Here is a 15834-nt window from a genome sequence, read left to right on the forward strand (position 1 = left end):
CAATTTAAATTCACAGTCAATTATTGAAAGGTTATAAGTGAGCCACAATTTTATTGAGAGCTTAGTCGCATTTTATTATTGTGAGGTTACTGAATAATAACCGGTTGGGAGGTTACGCTGAATGTGAATAATAAACATAGCTGCACAACACCAACGGTTCCACGTAATAAAATTATAAACAGCCGACCAGTTGCAATGGATAAAGAGATTCTTTACCTAGGTTTCGACAAATATAAATTTGTCTTCTTCAGAAGGTAGCTATTTTACATTAGTAAGGACTAATGTACCATCGCCGTTTTTACAAGTGTCGGCATGGATCCATTTGTCAAAAATGAAATATAGCACTATAATTAGGGTTTGTCACGTAAATATAAAATACACTGCTGGCCACCGTAAATGCAACACCCTGAAGGAAGCATCCGAATCAAGTGAAATTTACACCATGGGTTTGCAGCGATGAGATATGCAACTGATTAGAATTTCAGCGCAGTCGCACATCACGCGCGCCTGTGGCGCCACCTCATAGCGCCAATTAAGGCTTGGCGATTTCGACGAGTGTACTTTCGGCACGTGTGTTTACCTTGTGGTTGTTTCACAAGACGATCAGTTATGTCTCGTAGACAACAGCGAACATCGTTTGATCAAGTATCCGAGTTCGACAGAGGAAGGATAGTGGCTTACCGAGATTGTGGATTATCATACAGAGAAATCGCTAGTCGTGTTGGACGAAACCAAACAACTGTAATGCGGATATGTGACCGTTGGATGCAGGAGGGTACGACGGACCGACGTGGTCGATCGCATTCACCTCGGTGCACCACTGCACGTGCTGATAGGCAAATTGTGCGCATGGCAGTGACGGATCGCTCAGTGACATCCCGAACCATAGCACAGCACATTGCGTCTGTAACGCATCATCCAGTGTCTGCGCGTACCATTCGACGCCGTTTACAGCAGAGTGGTCTGTCCGTAAGACGTCCATTGCTTCGTCTACCATTGACGCAGAACCACAGACGTCTCCGTCGCCAATGGTGTGTTGACAGACGGATGTGGACGGCGGAAAGGAATGACGTTGTCTTTACTGACGAGGCACGCTTCTGTCTGCAGCACCACGATGGTCGGATTCGAGTGTGGAGACACCGTGGAGAGAGGATGCTGGACAGCTGCATTATGCGCCGCCACACTGGTCTTGCACCGTGTATTATGGTATGGAGCGGTATTGGATATTACTCTCGCACGCCTCTAGTACGCATTGCCGGTACTTTAAATAGCCGGCGCTACATATCCGAGGTGCTGGAGCCAGTTGTCCTTCCTTACCTTCAGGGCTCGGCCACAGCCATATTTCAACAGGATAATGCGCGACCACACGTAGCACGCATTGTCCAAAGGTTCTTCGTCAATAACCAGATTGAATTGCTTCCCTGGCCGGCTCGCTCTCCGGATCTTTCGCCGATAGAAAGCATGTGGTCCATGGTTGGTCAACGAGTGACCCAGATTACATCCCCAGCTGCCACACCAGATGATCTTTGGCAACGTGTGGAAGCTCCTTGGGCAGCTGTACCCCAGGAACACATCCAACGTCTCTTTGACTCAATGTCGAGACGTGTGGCAGCGGTGATCTCCAACAATGACGGCTACTCTGGCTATTGATTCTGGCAGGAACCACATGTCACAGACGTCTGTAAACGTAATCATTTGATACTTGGTCAACATGTTATCTACAAAATAAATTTTGTTGTGCTACCTCTTGTCTCTCTTGGTGTTGCATTTACGGTGGCCAGCAGTGTAGTACATGGATCTTGCAGAGCTCACAACCGGTTGACAAATGGATCCATGCCGATATACATAATATATATATATACATATATATATATATATATATATATATATATATATATATATATATATATGTGTGGGGAGGTTACAATGGTGTCACCGGTGTACAAAGCGGCGCTTGCGAGGGCAAAGCGGAACATGATGGAGAGAGTGGACACGGCCAAAAAGACTGTCACAGCGGTGAGGTGTGCGCACTGGCCCCGCTGTGGAAGGTAAGGCACGAGTCACGACGCTTTCCTTCCGCAATTTCGGCAAATAACCGTTCTGCCGCGGGAAGATGGAGTGAGCAGAAGTGACCAAAGAAAAGGAAAAGAGACCGCTCAGAGGAGTAGTCGGACCAGCTGTCGGACGTTCGCGCCTGTAATTATATTTGCGTGTGTAGCGGTACTTTCCTCCTTTTAACTTTTCCTCTTCCCTTCCAGGACTTTCCGAGGGTCAGCTGTGTGTGACCCACGGTGTCGGCACTGTGGACTCCACTCGCCTCGCCCCGAAATCGGCGACCGGCCGCGACCCGGCGGAACGGAACGGCCTGCGCGCGCCGCAGTTGTGGGACCGGCGAGATTTATGCTGTCCGCTGATACACTTCCACGGGAGTATATCGCCGGTGTCGGCTTTCTGGGTCAGCGGCAGTAAGAGGACAGACGAATGGAGAGGGGGTCGGGTCAGGCAGGCGAGCCCGCGCGCCGCAGTACGTTTCCCCTGCGCGATCGGTTCCTCATTCCACGACGCGCCCGTCTGGGAACGAGGGCGCTCTTCTATAAAAGTCGAGGAAGGGCGGCGTCATAATTTTTAAATCTTATCTTTGCGGGCGTTTGGGACGATTTAATGGAATACATTACTGATGGAGGTTTAACCTTTCCCGACGCGCTATTGTTTCGGGATCTCCGCCCCCTCTCCCCTCCCTCCACTTCCCCCGGCCACGCGAGCCGAAACAATAAAATAACGCGGCCCGCGTCTCCGCAGGTGGGTCCGCCCGGCTGCGGCTGCGGCAGCGCGCGGCGGCGCGGAGAAAGGCCGCCGGCGGTGGTCGAGATTAAATCGCGAGGATGCTCTCGCAGATTACATCATCGCCCAATTGTATGCAGACAACTGGAACAATCGGAATGTCATCTTCCGTGACGGCAGAGAGAGCGCAGGTGGGGGAGGGGGCCGTATCGCCCAGACACGAGAATGCGGCACTTGAGTGTCGTAGTTGACACGTGCCGGAACTTCCGTCCACTGGGCAAGTTACGTCTATGCACTGGACAGTTACAACTGCTCCGCTATGTTCCGATCTCTCTGAAGCCTAGAAGTGAGACGCAAATGTTTCCAAATCTGTAATTCCGATGTGATATTATCTTCTAGTGTTTTCCGGGCGGGAAGGAGCGCCGGTCCCCGGCACGAATCCGCCCGGCGGATTTGTGTCGAGGTCCGGTGAGCAGGCCAGTCTGTAGATGGTTTTTAGGCGGTTTTCCATCTGCCTCGGCAAATGCGGTCTGGTTCCCCTTATTCCGCCTCAGCTACACCTTACGGCGATTGCTGCGCAAACAAGTTCTCCACGACGCGTACACCACCATTACTCTACCACGCAAACATAGGTGTTACACTCGTCTGGTGTGAGACGTTCCCTGTGGCGTCCACCGGGGGCCGAACCGCACAATAACTCTAGGTTCGGTGTGGGGCGGCGGAGGGGTGAAGTGGACTGCGGTAGTCGTCGTGGAGTTGCGGACAACTGCGGCTGCGGCGGGGACGGAGCCTCTCCGTCGTTTCTAGGTCCCCGGTTCACATAACATAACATAACAAATGGTTCAAATGTTTCTGAGCACTATGGGACTTACCATCTTAGGTCATCAGTCCCGTAGACCTTAGAACTACTTAAACCTAACTAACCTAAGGCCATCGCACACATCAATGCCCGAGGCAGGATTCGAACCTGCAACCGTAGTAGTCCTGCGGGTCTGGACTGCAGCGCCTAGAACGGCACGGCCACCGCGGCCGGCCATAACATAACATAAAATCTTCTAGTGTTAACTCTCGTTCAGGCAAAACCCGCCATAGAGTTGCAATTCCTAGTACCTTAGTATTGGGCTGGTGCAGTAAGTTGGTAGTGACAATCTGGAAGAGCACAACAGACACACGTAACAGAGACTTTTCAGTGATATATTCCCTTCTTTATTTACAACAGCCTTCCAACACTACCATAACTTTTCGATTCCGCGACCGTACATATCGTGGTTTTGAGGCGAAGAACTCGTCCAGCCATGTTCGGAACGCATTTTCATTCGGAAAGAAAGTTCTATAAAGGCTGCTCAATAGGGAGCGGCAACCTGAGGCCGCAAGATCAGGTGAATGAGGTCGGTCTGGAACGACTTCCCAGCCTAAATTCTATATAGTGTTTTTAATCAGTCGAGCAGAGTGCAGGCGGACGTTATCCTGGGCTATCATCATTTCACACAGTCTTCCTGGTCGTTGTTCTTGGACTGCGTCTAAACTGTTGACAGTAAATCTCATCAGTGATGGTTACACCTCAGGGAAGCAACTCGTAGTACACTGTTCTGTCACATGTGTAACATTATCGCTTGGAGATGCGCGCAGGTTTTTGTACAGAGAGTTGCTGATTTGTTTGGGCTTAACCATTTCTTTCTTACGCTTATTTTTGCATGAAGACGCCATTTCTCGTCACAAGTACTGATACAGGATAGGAATGATCGGTGTTGTTTACCAGTCAATTGATGACGAGCAAGCAGAGATGCGCATATGGCCACCTGCTGATTTTTGTGATTTTTGGCTTAGAGCGTGCAGTACTCAACACAACCGATTTCTGAACCTTCCCTACTGCATGCAAATGTCGCACAATAGTGGAACGATCACAGTCCATCATTTTTGCCAATTTTCAAGTACACTGACGTGGATCATTGTGAATTAATGTGTTTAAACGATCTTCATCAAACACCAAATATCTTCCTGAAAATGGAGAGTCACCATTGTCAAAAGGATTCTCCTTAAAAAGAGACAACCATTTTGTTGCCGTGCTCTGTCTAGTGGCATTATCCTCATAAACTGCGCGAATGATTCTGCCTGCCTCCGGTGCTGTCACTCCTCTACTGAACTCGAACAGAAGAATATGCTGTAAATGTCCCGATTTCTCCACTAGGCACTCCATTTCCTAGCGCACACAGCTCCACTCATTAGCTTCAGATGACAAAATGACAGTATGTTAACTCAAATAATAACAGTGAACTACAGTTAAAATTGACAATCGGTAAATAAACCCATAGCAACCGGAATAGCAACATCCAAACAGAAATGCTAAGAATATATGCAGCAGCCTCATACATCTGTGCCGGCCGGAGGCCGACCGGTTCTAGACGCTACAGTCTGGAACCGCGCGACCGCTACGGTCGCAGGTTCGAATCCTGCCTCTGGCATGGATGTGTGTGATGTCCTTAGGTTCGTTAGGTTTAAGTAGTTATAAGTTGTAGGGGACTGATGACCTCAGTAGTTAAGTCCCATAGTGCCCAGAGCCATTTGAACCAATACCCCTGTAGCACTATAGACCACAGTATGTTGAATAAAAAAGGTTATTATGTCCACTCGAATCGTTTTAAGCACTCTCTCTTGCAATCGCGAGTGATACGGGGGAAGATCCATCACATGTACCCTTATGTATATGGTCGAACTTCCACAGTGTCATCCTTGGGGCCAGTTACCAATGGTTTTATCAGAGCATGTAATACCTTTCTTTATTCCAACTGCAACGTGGCTCTACAAATTTTGAGGGCGAGGCAGTCCACTATGTACAACACCTTTCCTCTATTGTCTTCCACTGAAATTTGTTGAGTGCGTCGGAGAATCTCTCCCGCTAACGCGTATCGAGTGGTGCAGCTATTCTTTATTACTTCTTTTTTCTTGCGAGTATAGGATGGAACAGTAGGGACTGCTCAAAACCATTCGACGAATCTGAATGTGGTTGGAAGCAGCAAAGCGTATTCATGGTTTTTCAGCCCTTCTGTTCACGTCCTTCTGCGGCGTGACCACAAGTGGCACGACACTGACATATTCGTGAATGAAACCACCCAGTTCGACAACAGCCACGGATCCACACTCATACCTTGTTGGGCACTTTAAAAATGTAGCTGTACAGAGACAGGCAGTCACTGATTACTAGTCGCCGGCGTGACATGAATTCCTTTCGACACACCTTACATTTCGTATTCAGCCAGCAGCAGCTAATTAGGTGACACAGCGCCACCCAGTACCAGGCTGTCGTTTTCGACCGCGAAATTTCGACCGGGAAATCCAGAGAGAAGGGGTGGTTTTATTGACGCCTACCCCTGAGGCTCTTTCGTGTCGATACTGAGCGAGTGTGAGTCTGAAACGTTTTCCTCCACCACCCATAAGCAAACGGCAAGATTTTAACTCTTAGTATCGCGGCTCTGACCTCCATCGCAGAGGCGTCAAGAGGAAGAACGAAATGTGGATAAGAGTGGGGGTGACGATCTACTCATCGAGTGACACGTCCAGTGTGACATTGGGCAGAATTGTGGTGAATTTTGGTGCCAACGTGGCGTCACTGACCCACCTTACCCATCACATGAAATTCTGACCTTGGACACTTTTTTCACATGTATTCTCATTCAGTCCACTTCACTTGTCTAACCTACGCCGAAGAAAGTGTGCGACAACTACCAAGAAGTGAGTGAAATAATTTAATGCACTAATAAAGTGTTTCTCAAAGCCCCACATTACTCTTAGAGAAAGCGTTGCAGCTTGACCATGCCCTAGAGAAGCATAATACATGGACTGAGGCTGTCGGTTAATGAAATTTTTGAAGCTGTGAAATCTGTGACTGATTCATTTCCGAGAGATTCTTCAGACTAAATACCAGGGGCACAAAATGCTCACACTGATCCAACAATCGAAAATGCTCTAGACGTACAGCCTTAGCAACTTCGGGTTCCTTGCAAGAGCATTAAAGACGGTTGTAATATGATATTTTTATCAGTGAATAAATGAAATGAATTAGTGAATGAAGAACTAGAATTTAGGGAGTTACAGTTGTAGAAATCCCTAGGCATTGTCGAGAATGTGAAGCGGAAGCTTAACGACATTAGAGGCAATACTGAGCAGAGGGCAGTGAATAAGTATGACGCCATTTTGGCAAAAAATCGTTGTCACTCAATTTTTGGTACCATCTGCAATATTCTGAGTGGGGGAGAATATTACGCTCTACCGGACATCTATCTACGAATGTAATACAGAAGTTGATTGGAACTGAAACTATTGTTTTATGTTAAATAGTTAATAACATATTTTCACAATATTATTTTCTTGTATATTTTACCCGTTTTCATCACATAAATATCTAAATATTTGGTATGTTGATATTCGATAAAAATACAATTTCTGCTTATCACATCCGAATCTGCCACTCCACGAACGTGAGACGGCACAAGCAAAAACCTGATCTAAATGTGGATGATCGAGAACAGCAGAGAAATACTGTTGACTACCAAGAACAACAGAAGTGCAGAAAATATATTGTATAAAAAGCAAGCAAATAGAACATTTTGTCAGCAGCATATGACTTATATTGCAACTTGAAACAACAGTACGCATGTACTGCATTTTAAACAGATATTCTAGCGTGAAAGAGACATTTATTGACTTTTTAAAACAGCTACGTTGCGCAGTACCTACATGTTAACAAATATCACTACAAAAAATGGTTCAAATGGCTCTGAGCACTATGGGACTCAACATCTGAGGTCATCAGTCCCCTAGAACTTGGAACTAATTAAACCTAACTAACCTAACGACATCACACACATCCATGCCCGAGGCAGGATTCGAACCTGCGACTGTAGCAGTCACGCGGTTCCGGACTGAAGTGCCTAGAACCGCACGGCCACCGCGGCCGGCCCATCGCGACAGGGCACGGTTTTTGAGTAATTGGAAATGAAACCTCTCAGGAGTGCTGCTTCACCACGATTTTTCCTTGGTGCTTCATGTGGCAGCACGCCAAAGGTATTGGAATATTACCTTTTTGTGAGCATGAAAAATTGACTGTTTCTTAAAGTGAAGCAACATGGATGTGAATCACTTTGATTTACGAGCTTCATTATCCAGATTCACCCTGAGGGCCTGTCGTGTTTCCTTTGTTCTCTGCGCATCTGACAAGCAGCGAGCAGTGGGTGAAAGGCAGTACGATTCGACTGCACACGTTGCCGCATCATCTGTTGTAATACTTCTGCGTGTGTTTTGCCTCTGAATGCGTTGTCGGTGTGCTGGTGGTCGGCAACCGAAGTGGAGTGCTACCTATCTTTTCATTCCTCGTATCTGCTGCTTATTGGTTAGCAAAAGCGGCTTATGTTATTCCCTACCTGTTTCGTGAAATACACTACTGGCCATTAAAATTGCTACACCAAGAAGAAATGCAGATGATAACGGGTATTCATTGGATAAATATATTATACTAGAACTCATATGTGATTACATTTTTCAGGCAATTTGGGTGCATAGATCCTGAGAAATCAGTATCGAAAACAACCACCTCTGGCCGTAATAACGGCCTTGATACGGCTGGGCATTGAGTCAAACAGAGCTTGGATGACGTGCGCAGGTACAGCTGCCCATGCAGCTTCAACACGACTCCACAGTTCATCAAAAGTAGTGACTGTCGTATTGTGTCGAGCCAGTTGCTCGGCCACCATTGACCAGACGTTTTCAATTGGCGAGAGATCTGGAGAATGTGCTGGCTAGGGCAGCAGTCGAACATTTTCTGTATCCAGAAAGGCCCGTACAGGACCTGCAACATGCGGTCGTGCATTATCCTGCTGAAATATAGGGTTTCGCAGGGATCGAATGAAGGGTAGAGCCACGGGTCGAACACATCTGAAATGAACGTCCACTGATCAGAGTGTCGTCAACGCGAACAAGAGGTGGCCGAGACGTGTAACCAATGGCAGCCCACACCATCACGCCGGGTGATACGCCAGTATGGCGATGACGAATACACGCTTCCAATGTGCGTACACCGCAATGTCGCCAAACACGGCAGCGACCATCATGATGCTCTAAACAGAACCTGGATTCATCCGAAAAAATGACTTTTTGCCATTCGTGCACCCAGGTTCGTCGTTGAGTACACCATCGCAGACGCTCCTGTCTGTGATGCAACGTCAAGGGTAATCGCAGCCATGGTCTCCGAGCTGATAGTCCATGCTGCTGCAAACATCTGTTGACTCAGGGATCGAGACGTGGCTGCACGATCCGTTACAGCCATGCGGATAAGATACCTGTCATCTCGATTGCTAGTGATACGAGGCCGTTGGGATCCAGCACGGCGTTCCGTATTACCCTCCTGAACCCACCGATTCCATATTCTGCTAACAGTCATTGGATCTCCACCAACGCGAGCAGCAATGTCGCGATATGATAAACCACAATCGCGATAGGCTACAATCCGACCTTTATCAAAGTCGGAAACGTGATGGTACGCATTTCTCCTCGTTACACGAGACATCACAACAACGTTTCACCGGGCAACGCCGGTCAACTGCTGTTTGTGTATGAGAAATCGGTTGGAAACTTTCCTTATGTCAGCACGTTGTAGGTGTCACCACCAGCGCCAACGTTGTGTGAATGCTCTGAAAAGCTAATCATTTGCAAGTAGTTTTGCAGTAACTCCCTTACTTAGCTTAGACTACGTCGAACTTTTAGGAGCACCAAGACGCTGAGTAGAACTTAGACCTAGAAAGGCTCAAACGTAAGAGGAAGAAACAAATCATTATGCCAACGGTGAACTCACGCATAGTGAACAGGCATCGAAAGTAATCATTTTTAGAGCGTTAAGAGGCAGCATTTGAGAAGGATAAGTATAGCAGTCCACAATCCTTTGCACAGGACGTAGTTCTGGAGTGCACGTGCAGCAGCTTCGGCCAAGTGGTGATCTGTAGTTGAACATCAAGACAGAACTGCAGTACAGTTTCATATTTTATGCTTGCACAAAACTTCACGATTCTTGAAATTCCAGATAGTTGTCATAGAAAGGTGTATGGATTACTATGGGTATGACACTGATTCAGTGTAGATTACACGTATTTTGTGTGGTGGTCATTGCATTAATGCACACACAGCTAACAGAAGAGTTCCATCTGTATATTCGCACACAAATTTTAGAAATAGAAGAAAAGAAATACTGAAAATTACTCGAATTTGTAATCCATGTCTCGAGAAGAAAACGTTCAATCTCAGTGACATACTCTGATACAAAATTAACTACGGAATAAATCGTTAACAAAAGAAGTAGTCGGATTACCCCAACAAAAATCTGAAGAGAGTTTTAACAACATAATAATAATTATTTCCTATCCACGTATCACATAAGAAATGTTCATTCTTAATTTATCTGCATTTACAAATGTTTTTGATTGATCTGTAGCGTACATATGATGTCTGTAAAGAATGCAGCAGGCCTGGGTTAATGTTGCCGTATGGTTACGAAATGATCCCCATATTTTTTATGGTTTCAGTAGCTGATCCACTGTATCGGAATTATATTCATGTAATTATGTCTAAATCCTATTCCTGGCTGTATACACTACCATATGATGTAATATCCCGATGTAATATGCTAACAAAGGTAGTCAGTTATTTCATGCACTGGTAGCAAGTTAATCCTAACGGCTAACAGTCGCCGACACCTTATGAAGTGACTAGGAAAGAAATCATAAAGGCGTGGTGGTACATATATACTGGTGTCCAAAATTAAAGCAACAAACGTAAATTCTGCTAGCTGTGTTTATTTTGCCAGAAAACAGTATAATCAGGTGATAGTAAAGTAGAAATAATGCAAAGAAAATACTGCAACATGCATAAAGGCCGACAAAAATGTCCTTCGTTTTTGTCAATTTAACGGATTTGCGCACACATTCCGACAACTGATTTACTGCTCATTACGGGGTGTGATCACTTCTGGCAGCACAGACCTCACAACGACGGAACGTACAGTGAATGATGTCGTCAATCTCATTTTGAGGTAATAACGCCCATTCTTCCTGCAGAACTGTTCGCAAATCTTAGGAGTAGTTGGTGGAGGCTGACGTTATGCTGATCGTCTCTGCAGCGCATCAATCCAAATCGGAAGAGCGTACAGACCACGCGGCGCATACAATATCTTTCGTCTCCAAGAACACACTAACCACCCATGCTCTATGAAGTCGAGCATTATTGTCCATCAATACGACGTCTGGGCCCACAGCAACTCGCAACAACCGCAAATGACCTCAAGATCTCGTCAGTGTACCTGACAGCAGTTAAACGTTGCCGATTCACCCTTACAACTTCAAGAAGAGCTGTTCCAGTGGTCAGCAAAATCCCTGTCCACACCATTATGGATCCTCCTCGATATTGGTCTATTTCCACCATGTTTGGGTCTCGAAATCGTGTTCTCCGTTCCCTCCAGAGGCGAAAACGTCGAGAATCATTCTCCAGACCAGATCGGGACTCATCTGTGAATAGAACATTGGCCCAGTGTTCGATCACACAGATGGGATGTTGACGACTCCATTCTAGGCGTTTCCTTTTGTGAAGACGCGCCAGACGTCCACACACAGCCAAGTCTCCGACAATAAAGGCCACTCTGCCGAAGCCTTCTGTACACCGTTTGCCTCGATGCAACACGTCCAGAGGATTCTGCCAGGTGAGATGCCAGCAGCTTTGTAGTACTAATGCGGTACCGTTGCGCCTTTACAGCCAAATAACTGCTCTCTCTTTCCGCTGTCGGTCCTGGCCTAGTCTTTGGGGTACAGTTTCGGTCTCTACAAACTGTCGCCACATCCGAGAAACAACAGAACAATTCACATTGAGCCATCGGTCCACATCAGTTTGCGACTGTCGTGCTTCCACTCTTCCTACGGCTCTCCACTGCAGAGAGACTGATAGGCGTCTTCTATGTGTCATACTGCACCGTCTGAGACTGTGTACACAGCTGTTGTCGATTTGGGACTACCCGACAAATCCATTTGATGGGTGCCCTAACGTCATCGCTGGGGTACGTATCCGTTGAACAAAAGCGGCCGCGAAGAACACGATCGTACATCTGTTGACAGTTAGTATGATTATATCGTGACTTACACACAGGACGGGGAAATTGCGATTTGCTGCTTTAATTTAGGACAGCGTTATATATATATATATATATATATATATATATATATATATATAACGCTGTCCTAAATTTTATATATATATATATCGTTCACTATTGTCAGGAATGTAACCGTGGTCGAACTGCGTCTCATGCCGTATCATATCATTGCTACCTAGCCCTAAATATCAACTGAAACATGATTTGCAATTGTCTGTCATTAAATATAAATTACACACTGCTAAGTTTATGGAAATCAGCAAAAGTTGCCCACAAGTAATCAAACGAGGGCAACAGCTGTTGTTAATACGTAGTAGATACATCACTAAGAGGCCAATAGGAAGAAGTGCATTAAACTTATGGAGGAACTCGATATGAGCAAGAGCAGTCACAAAGCATGGAGCCCACTGAAAAGCCTAAGCAGCGGTACAGCTCAAGAGACTTTGTAAACGTAACTCGTGGCCAAATAGCCACTCAGCTCGTAAATAATTACAAGCAAGACCAAACCTCCCTAAACAAGAAATCAATATTCATTGAGTAGACGGTAACGAAACGAGCAAACTGTTCTCCCCTTTTACCATAACAGAGCTGAATAATACCGTAAAGATATGAAAACCATGGAGAGGCGCTGGACTAGAGGACATCCTGAGTGAGGAGATCAAACATATCGGGCCCAAAGCTAAACCGTAGGTATTAGACATGTACAACGCCTGTCTGCAACGGTGTAAAATTCGGAGCATCTGGCGAAAAACCAAGATCATAGTTATTTTTGAACCGAGTAAAGAAGCCAGTAACCCAAACACCTACCGCCCGATCTCCATGTTATGCCATACAAACAGAATTTTCGAAAGAGTGACATAGACCGTCTCACACTGGCCTTAGAACCTATCCTCATACCGTACCAGGCTAGATTATGTCCTGAAGAAAACTGTGCTGCACAAGCGCTCAATCTGACTCAACACATCGAGGATCGTTCCAGGGGGGATATGTAGCAGATGCCGTTTTCATTGACCTTACGCGTGCGTATGACACCATCAATCTCTAACTCCTGATGCAGAGGTGTATGCTACAACTAAAGACATTAATCTTACAAACTTCGTTAGAAACCTGCTCCACAATCGGAGGTCCGTAGATGAGTTTCAGCGAAAACGATGCAGATGGAGAAACCAGAGGGATGGCCTGTCATGGAGAAGTGTGTTGTCACCATTGCTCTTTAACATCTACACCAATGATCAACCCCTCCTTGTAGGTACAAATAACTAAACATATATACGCAGATGACAGGACGCTTACAGCACAAGTGAAAACATTCGATTATGTGGAACACTGTTTGCGTAAGGTCCTTGTAGACCTAGATCTGTCTTACAGAAATAACGAGCTGAAGCCAAATCCAACGAAAACACAAGTGTGGAACATGCATGCCGACAGAAAACTACAGACCGAATTGAAAAGGGTACTATTACAACATTTCCCCAACCCCAATACCTGGGCTTCACACTAGATAAGGCCCTAACATACAAACAACAAAATTAAAACTTAGCAGGAAAAATACCATTCACAAGCTGCTCTAAATGGGGAGTCAGATCCAGGATCCTCAAGAGTCTGCCGGTGAGTTGGTAGAGATCAGCATATGTAAAGCAATCTGATGTCGCTCTCAGCGAGACAAGCGTAATCATCACCGGATATCTGAAGCCCACACCTCTGAACAAGATCCACCACACAGCTTATCTCCAGCCATCTGTAGGGAGGCAGCAGAACTCACAGAACGATTTAAATCAGCAGAATCGGAACGCCTCCTCTACAACCGGCTCACCGGCGATCAAAATCAAGGCAAAGTTTCCTGAGATCTACGGAAGATTATCAAGAACCTAAAACGAGAGTGAACCTTTGGAGGAAGATTCAAATTAACACTAGATTAAGCCGAAAGAGAAACTAGCACCAGGATGCGATGAATGCTGGGAAACCTGGAAGGTACAAAGCAAAGTACATAAGAGCACCGCAAGATCGAGATCACTACCCAGTAGACGCTAACGTCTGCGAATGTGGAGCACTACAAACCATGCTTCAAATCTACAACAGCAACTGTGCTCCACCTGTAGCATCATTGCCACAGATACTACCACAACGCCGCGCCAACACAAGGTTGGCAGCCCGTCGTCTACCGAGCACAGCGCACTCCAGCGGGCTGTGCAGCTCGACGGAACTGGAGTGTGCCTCGTCCACTTCTTAGCTAGATTTCAACATAGGCAGACGCACTTTCATAATCGGCCCTCAGCCAGTTCTGTTTGCATTGATTCTCTGAGGGGGGCCCATCAGGCTTAGTCCCTGAGAACATGTTGTATTAGTTCATGGTATTCCATGTTTCGAGATTTAGTTCATAGCCGCAGCTGCAGTCCTACAAACTACTGAAGCTAAGTAATATTCATTGTACTATGTGTTTCTTGAATAATAATCCTTCTCTCTAACAGTGTTCCGTACAGCATATTATTGCAACCTGGGTTCCTTCAGCTCCTATCAACTCGGCATCCTACTTATTTGCATTTAGTAACGAGCTGAAAACACCCACGCGTTTTGTGCCTCTAAACAGTGAGACACAATACTACCAAATGCACTGTAGAGGACCTTATGACAGCAAAGCCAAATGCAATTGACGTCACCCGTTTCTGCGCAAGAAATGTTTAGCTCTAGCTCAAAATCACTATACGTATTCCCTGTTTTTATGTTTGATGTACTGCAATCGTTACATAGTTTCATGCCTAGGCTTCCCCAGGCATGATCCTGTTGGATAACTCTCTCAGTACACACACAGGCTGCCAGCAGCTGAAATACCATATAATGACACACTCTTTATAGTGTGTACCAACGCCTAACTATCGCTTGCATATTACGTTCAAGAGTCGTCAAACTCATGAACAGCCAACACTAAGGAAGATGTAGTGAAACGTCCCCTTTGAACAATTATACATGGCTGGCCTTAAACTGACACACAATACTTTTAGCGCAACGCAATCTGACTTTCAATAATCCCTACAAAAGAATGGCCCTGACTAACATTAACCTATACCTTTCACAAATCACTTACCTCACAAAAATCTTAGTTACTCGAACTACTGCAATACGGCGAGCGCCACTACTGCCAGCTAAATAAAAGATTCAAACTACGGAAGGCACTAACTACTGATAGGCATAGTTAGCAAATGAAAGATTTTAATAGAGAACAAACAATGTATTTACCTTAATAGTGTTGAAAAATCATAATATACATAGCAGTTCATGACATCCAGTCTTACAAATTTCAAAACTCGGCCATTTCTCTCCCCACATCCACCACTGCTGTCGGCTCACCTCCAACTGCGCAACGCTACGCGCTTTTCACATCCAGCTGCCCAACACTACAATGGCAGACAACAATGCAAACTAACCACAGACTGCACACAGCACAGCCAGTGATTTTCATACACAGCGCTACGTAACGTTGCCAATAAGAAAACATAAACAGCCTACTTACAGTAGTGTTACGGTAGCAAAGCAAAGGAGGCCCATATTATCCACGAAATACATTGTCACATGCTCCGTCACGGCATAGTGTTGTGAATGTTGCGAAGTTTGTAGTTGATGTGTTACTATAATCAGTCCTTACATAAAGGACAATTAGATCCCTCCACAAGGCGGTGTAGGCTACTTTTTTTTTTTTTTTTTTTTTCACGGCGAGAAACACGGGGCAACGGATTTGACAGGAAGCAACAGGTCGTTATCTCCACATGGAGGTAGCGGTGGGTACGGGCGGCAGGGGTAGAAGGGCACTTCACGTAACAGCTGAGTACAGCGCCGGAGGCTATGGTGAGAGCGGGATAGGGGAGAAGAAAGAT

The sequence above is a fragment of the Schistocerca serialis genome, chromosome 4, assembly GCF_023864345.2.
Source record: "Schistocerca serialis cubense isolate TAMUIC-IGC-003099 chromosome 4, iqSchSeri2.2, whole genome shotgun sequence".
NCBI lineage: Eukaryota > Metazoa > Arthropoda > Insecta > Orthoptera > Acrididae > Schistocerca > Schistocerca serialis.